A 7,749-nucleotide genomic window follows, 5' to 3' on the forward strand; every position below is an offset into this window, starting at 1 on the left:
AAGCTGGTACAATTGCAACATGTAAGAGGCATTTGGATGGGTATATGAGTAGGAAGGGTTTGGAGGGATTTGGGCCGGGTGCTGGCAGGTGGGACTAGATTGGGTTGGGATATCTGGTCGGCATGGACGGGTTGGACCGAAGGGTCTGTTTCCATGCTGTACATCTCTGTAACTCGATGACTCTAAATGGAACAAATGCCATGATGGTCACGATGGCTTGGTAAATGTCAGTTGGCAGTGTCAACGTGTGAGGTTGTGCAGCTGGTGGGAATGGATTGTGCATCAAGATGCTGTCTGGGGCTGAGTAACGTGGAGGTTGGTCGCAGCCATTGGGAGCTGAAGTCACCAGACTCCAACTTCCACGTCAGGATTTCTCAATGTCTAGTGTGATCATCACATTTGTAAAAAGGATGCTGAAAATTCTCTCTCCTCCTCACCTCATACAAGGAAAGGATCTTAGAGTTAATGGGTTAGAAGGGACTCTGCTTATGTGGTGATGCTGATGCATCAGTGTTCTGGTGACAACTAAGATTCATTGTCAAGTGCTGCACTGTGAATATGTTCTTAACGTGTTCAAGCTTCAATCTCTATAACTCAACTCATTCCTTCTGTTGTCTTCTGCTGGAATCAACAGCATCTACATGGTTTCTACCCTGGAGAAACCAGCCCCTTAGTTTATTATCTCCTCCTCTAACTCTGAAGAAAAAGTCACAGATCCCTCAGAACCCAGCACTACCATCTTCTATACCATCCACCAGCTCAGATACTGACACCTCAGGGGGTACTTTAGTTAGATTAGAGTCGGGTGCACATCACTGGCATATCTCCACAGCTGGCTGAGGAAGAAATAGTCAGGCTACTGGCATTCAGAGGACTGTCAGATTCCCGTTCAGCTCCAAGCAGGAGGGGACTCCATGATCTCATCCATTAATAACCATGAAAATGTGCACGTTGACACAGGAGCAACAGGCATATGTGTTGGATACACTTGGGAAACTGATTGAAGGTTAGAAGGGTGCACCAAGCCTATCCGTGATGGCTCTGGCATTTATGTGTCTTGCTGTCCTTATGATCAGGTTGCCATAGAGACGCAAGTCCAGCACACTCAGTGTCTGCCAGATATATACACACACCTATACTCCATTATGTTAGCCGTTGGTGCCCAGCACCAACAGCAAGGTGACAACAAGATAATAGGGAGATGGGGGATCTTGACCTCCACCCAAGTACCTTCTTCCTTACAAGGAAACAGGAGGTGCCAGTAGGTACTCACTTGGAGGAGAAGTCTCATCTCAACACATCACAGAGGTGCCACGCCCTTCAACCTTCATCCTTCCTGCCACTGGCAGTCCTGTGGGAGATCGATCCGAGGATGGGGCAAGACTGCAATTGGCCAGAGCATTCTCAGCACATGTGGGTCCTTCAGCCACAAATGTGGCCCGGTCACCCACCCAATATTCTGAAGCCATGTCACATCTCAATGGGGTAGCTCACTCGGGTTTAACCATGCTATTCCCAGATTCATCTGAAAAATTTAAATATTTTATCAAACTACACAATTCCTCAACTTACTTGTTCCTTTAGCCCCAGGTTATCAGAAAACACAGGTTTCTGCACTTAACAAGAATTCATAAATTTTATGATTAAATAGAACTTAGGTGCAGGTGAACTATGAATGCTAACATATATTTCTACAAGTTAAAACTGTAAATCTATTTATAAAATACCAAAAACATACACACACAGACACACACACACACACACACACACAGAGACACACACATATACACACACACATATGGGTGGAGGGGTTAAAGAATGGGGAAGCAGTTCAATGGCCCCTGTGCACAGGGTTTTACTGAGATGATTCTTTTGCTTGTCAGGACCTGCTGTTCATCAATCCCTCATCTTCAGACACTTACATGTATTTGATGCTGCATATATTAATATACAATGCCATATTATTTACAAACATAGCATATGCATGCACTACTGTGTACGTTTCAACGCAGCAAAATAAGTGATAGCTAATCATTGGTTTATTTCTCAGGGCAATGCTCTGACTAATCAGGTTTAAAAGTTAACCAAAGCCTGGTTGATAACTGTCAGTTAGCATTAATGTATGCATTCTTCGTGGCAATACTCTTCTCCCATGCAGTGTAGATGTTATTTCTGCTAAAATTGCATTCTTGCAAAACGTCCTGATGAGTGCAAAATGAAAATTTTCAGCAAAATATAAAGTTTTGTTTCAGCTTTACTGAGTAAGAAAACCTGCTGAGGTCACATAAATTGCATAGGTAAAACTTCACTGTAAATTGATGATAGTATTTGTAAATATATGTTCACTTTTTATCATCAGCTGTATGATCAACTGTCATTTTAGCTGCAGTTACAAGAATGAAGCTCAAGAGGTTAACCATTGGTACAGACATAGTTACAAACCTGTCAATAAGATAGCTTTTATTTGTGTAGTGTTCATACTAAGCATAAACATTTGTCATTACTGATTGAGGAAATATCAGTTGTAATGTTAACTTTGATTTAAAAAAACAGGATCGCGCTATAGTGATGATCTTGGAAGGGATCTTGAGAACCGAAGTCAGGCTAGATCTGATGTCCTTCCTCTTGGGTTTGCCAAATTTCCCCTCTTTGGACACACATGGGAAGAAACTGCTTGAAATTCTTTCATTTTGTGTGAGGAAGAACATTCTGAAGAGTTGGGTATCAGAGATTCCCCCAGGGCTCTCGGGGTGGCGTAGATTAGTTATGGAGCACATCCCCCTAGACTTCCTTACAAGTACGGTGCACCAAAAATGGTTTGTTTACTATCATTGTTGTTGTATTATATGATTGTTATATTCTTTTGTAGTAATTTTATAATTTTGTCAAAAATTCAAAATCTTTTTCTCAATAAAAATATTTACAGAAGAGAAACAGGATCAGCAAAGAAAGTACAAACTGAAGCTGCAATTGCATTTGGAATTAAACAGGTGATGTTGGTCTCTAACTTTAAAATATTTACAGTCATGTAAAATGACTTCATGCAATTCATTTTCATTGCAGCTGGTTGTCAAAGAGGTCCTGCCTGTGTTGCTTTGGTCAATGCTGCTGTATTGCTAGATGGTGAAGGCGATGGTCCTCCGATAAAGTCATAGAGGCATACAATACAGAAGCAGGCCTTTTGGCCTAACTCATCATGAACATCCTCATTAACTGCTCAGTACAATACTGCACTCTTACAGATCCTCATCAGCCATCACATAGCCCCATCACATCCTCAAGTTGTCCACAGTAAAGCATCCAAGGATTAAGCTGTGTCCTCTATGCATACTGTACTGCAATAAAATCCAAACCTGATACGCATGGGAACCTCAGTTGAGGATTCATCTTACATCTCTCGTTGGCCTCAGTGGCAGAAGATGTTGCATTGCAGATGTGCAATTAGGGTTTCATAACTTGGTGTTCTGACCCACATCTCTGTACAGTGGACACAGTCACTGACCTTCTCTCACTGCACAATATTCCATGGAAAACAAATGATTGTGGGTCACCTGCACTGTCACAATATCCGAAGGGCACGTTTCCTGGAAACTCTGAACTTGGATGCTGCTCTATATCTGCTGGATGTTGATGCGAGTTTTATGCTTTTAGACATGTGTTCCTTATCCATTGCTGGGCATTTCTGTCGAGGTAACAATGACTCCTGTGCCTGGATCCATTGGGGATTGATTTAACGAACCCATTTGGACAACATCAGAAACAAAGTAGATCCTCAGTTATGTGATCAATCAACAGTCACAGCACAGATAAATAACATTTAAACATTGTCTCTAAATATTGAGGTAATGGGATGACTTTACATGGATATTTAACATCATAATATAAAACAAAGAAATTATTGGAGAAACTCAGTAGGGCAGTGGAGAGAAAGCAGAGTTAATATTTTGAATCCAGTGACACACCTTCAAAACTTCTGAAGAAAGGCTCATGGACTTGAAATGTTGTCTCTATTTCCTTCCCCACAGATGCTGTCAGACCCACGGTGTTTCTCCAGCAATTTCTGTTCTTGCTTTAACATAGTCGTCTTGATTCAGATGGATGTGGCACAAGACTTTTAGCACATATACAGTAGGAGACTGTCATTGTGGTCAGGAATGTGAGAACTCCTCTACCTTGTCGTTTCCCCTAAACCCAGCTTCTCCCGCCCACCCCACCCACATTAGCCAGGAAAGGTAATGTTGCATTTAGCACAGTGTTGTGCACATTTTATAGCCCAAGGGTTAAAGTAAGCAGCAACTCCAGGACTTTACACAAGCTATGAAACCTTGAAATGAGTTTTTGAATTATGCAACTTAGGTGAAACTTCAGAGCTCGCCTGACATTACTTCTGCTTCACGGCCATTTCTATGATTAATTTGTAATGTTCAATGACAGGGTCAAGATTGCCTGTGGCCAGGATTGTAGTCGTCATTGTTGGTCAATGCATGGAGTTCACAGTCAGAAGTCTTTGAAAACACATGTCTTTAACCTGTATTGGATAAGTGTTCGATAAATACAATTGCCCTTTGAAGGGCTACAAATCACTCAGAGATGGAGCGCATTTCCTCAGAGGTTTAAAAAAATACTTATTCTGCCCACTCCATGTATAGACACTGCCATTTCTCAAATCCGCATTGTGGTTTGAAGATCGAACTCAACACAGAGTAAGTTGTTTGCCTGAAGTTCTTTCCTGAAGAAGGGCTTATGCCCGAAACATCGATTCTCCTGCTCCTCGGATGCTGCCTGGCCTGCTGTGTTTTTCCAGCACCACATTTTTCAACTCTGGTACTCCACCATCTGCAGTCCTCATTTTCTCTAAGTTGTTTGCCTGTCAAGCTCAGTGATTACCCAGATCATCATGTTCCTTTCTGCTTTACCCTCCCTGCTAACCCATTGGTTTGATCTTCCCCATGTTCCCACCCAAACTTTTCGTTTAACTCATCTCCCTACATTATCCGCTGAGCTCCATATCTACAACTAAAAATAGTGATGACCTGTCTACCCATTAAAACCAGGATGTGGCTGTGACCCCTGAGGAATTCCCACTCCCCACTCAGGAACCCCATGACCTCCCAGTCCACATCGTTCCCACTGCCTTATACATTGAGTTGTCCCCTTAATAATTATTACATCCTCTGTATCCCAGTGTGCTGCCTCCCCATAAATAGCCAGAGCCACATGCTGTAGGTGTGACATGGATGTAACAGTGCCATACACCAACATATTCAACCACCCCACTACCCATTGCTGAGAAACATAACCAATTACCTGGATTAACATCTGTGCTAAAAGGCAAGGTGAGCATTGAATTTCTGAATGAACTGGCAATGCATAAAGAGGTTAGGCAGAGATGCTGTGAGCATCCAAATAGGCTCCAAATGAGTGAGAGCAAGTTAAGAGTCCAGAGATGCACCCTGCTCTGATGTTTGATATCAGGCTGACTGATCCTGCTCAGAAAGCAGCCTGGCAGCAACAGTACAATGTAATGTGTTGCTGAGCTCCAATGTACGGCATTGAAGTGTTCAACTGTAGTATAAGTGAGTCAAAGATATGCCACAATGATGTAATGAGGCTGGTACTTGTCAGTTTTCAACTTTCTTGCCAAAGTCTGTAGACAGTCACTGCACATGGAAGGTGCCCGAGATGTTGGCAAGTTTCAGCAACTAGGTATCCAATCAGACTACTGTATGATGTTGAGAATTGCCACTGTGTAGGTTCTTTCCACTGCCTGTAAAAATAATAAACTACAATTAAATGTGGCAGAATTAGATAATAATGAAATGCCAACATATGCAAATAAGCCTCTTGCTTCCACTACAACGTTCTCATCTAGGTGTTAAAACCCTACACACAAAATCAGACTTTTTCTTTCCCGATGTCAGTAATCTAATTGAGGAGGCACAGTGGCTCAGTGATTAGCACTGTCACCTCACGGGAGCAGGGACCTGGGTTTGATTGCACCCTTAGGTGTCTGTGTGGAGTTAACACATTCTCTCTGTTGCTGCGTGAGTCTCCTTCAGGTGCTCTGGTTTCCTTCCACAGCCCAAAGATGTGTGGGCTAGGTGGATTGACCATATCGAATTACCCTGCAGTGTCCAGAGATGTGTTGGCTAGGGGTTAGCCATGGGAAATGCAGGGTTATGGGAATAGGGTAGGGTAGGGGGAATGATGCTGGTGAGATGCTCTTCAGAAGGTCAGTGTGGACTCATAGGGCTGAATGGCCTGTTTCCACACTGCAGGATTCCATGATTCTGTTCTCACCATATTTTTCCAACTGGCTCACCATTGATCGCATCATTCAGGACCTGTGATTCTGATTGACAATTCCATCTCCATTTCCATCTATCTATTGCACTCTCAGTTACCTTCCCCCAGCCTCACCCCCTCCCATTTATCTCTTCACACCCGAGGCTCCCAGCCTCATTCCTGATGAAGAACTTTTGCCCGAAATGTCGATTTTCCTGCTCCTTGGATGCTGCCTGACCTGCTGTGCTTTTCCAGCACCACTCTAATCGTGACTCTGATCTCCAGCATCTGCAGTACTCACTTTTGCTTAATTCCTTCTCAGTCCTTTTTCTAAAAGTAAAGACAGTACGTTTCAGTTATAGAGGGCGCTGGAGAGACCATTTCTTAAATACTATTTGTCAGAGAGGAATGTTTCAGCTATAAAGGAAATTCTGTTCTAAGCTCTGAAATAAACCAAAGAATTGCAGATGCTGCAGATCTTAAACAAATAGAAGCAGAAATTGCTGGAGAAACTCAGCAGGTCTGGCAGCAACTGCAGAGACAGAAACAGAGGTAACACTTTGAGTCTGGTGAGTCTTCTTCAGAAGGGTGCATTCTGAAGAAGGGTCACTGGACTCTGTTTCTCTGTCCATAGATACTGTTAGTGAGTTTCTCTAGCCTTTTCTGTTTTTATTTGTTTTTTGAGAAAGAGAGGCTAGTTAAGCTGAGTTGTTTTCCTTAAACATAGTTATACAGCAGGGTGAGAGGCCCTTCAGCCTATCACATCTGTGCTGGTCATCAAGTGCCTATTTACTCCGGTGGCAGATACAGAATTATGAGGCGATGCACTTTGGAAGGATTAAAAGCAGTATACTCTAAATTAGTTTGGAAAAGTATAGATGAATAGAGAGATCTTTCTTTCCATATACACAAATCCTTTTTGAAAAAATAATTAATTTCTTTTAAATGAAATATTTTTATAAAGCATGGATTTATAAATAGACAAACAAGAGATTACTGTTTGGGCCTGAGCTGGTGTGTTGAAGACAAGTCTGGGCACAACACTTCAGGAAAGGTGTAAAGGCATCACAAAGAGTAGGAGAGGGATTTACCAGGATATGATCGAATTCGGGTAACTTGAGTTATGAGGAAAGACTAGAAAAGTTCAAGCCATACTCCCTGGGGCCATAGTGGTTAACAGGTAACCTCATAAAAGTTTTCATGATGATGAGAGGCTTTGGTAAGAGTAAATGGTGAAAACAAAGTCCTCTGGCAAGTGATTCAATTGCAGGATTATAGCTAGTCATTAATTATAACTAGCCATAGATCCAAAATTGTTGGATGTCAATGAGTAGTGAGGAGAAATATTTCCACTCAGTGTTGCAGGGATCAACTTGAAAAAGTGGTGGATGTATATTCTTCAAATAGTTTTAAAAGGTGGATAAGTACTTGAGAATGAAGAATATTAAAGGGTCATGAGGAAAA

Source organism: Chiloscyllium plagiosum, chromosome 27, assembly GCF_004010195.1.
Source record: "Chiloscyllium plagiosum isolate BGI_BamShark_2017 chromosome 27, ASM401019v2, whole genome shotgun sequence".
In the NCBI taxonomy this organism is placed as follows: Eukaryota; Metazoa; Chordata; class Chondrichthyes; order Orectolobiformes; family Hemiscylliidae; genus Chiloscyllium; species Chiloscyllium plagiosum.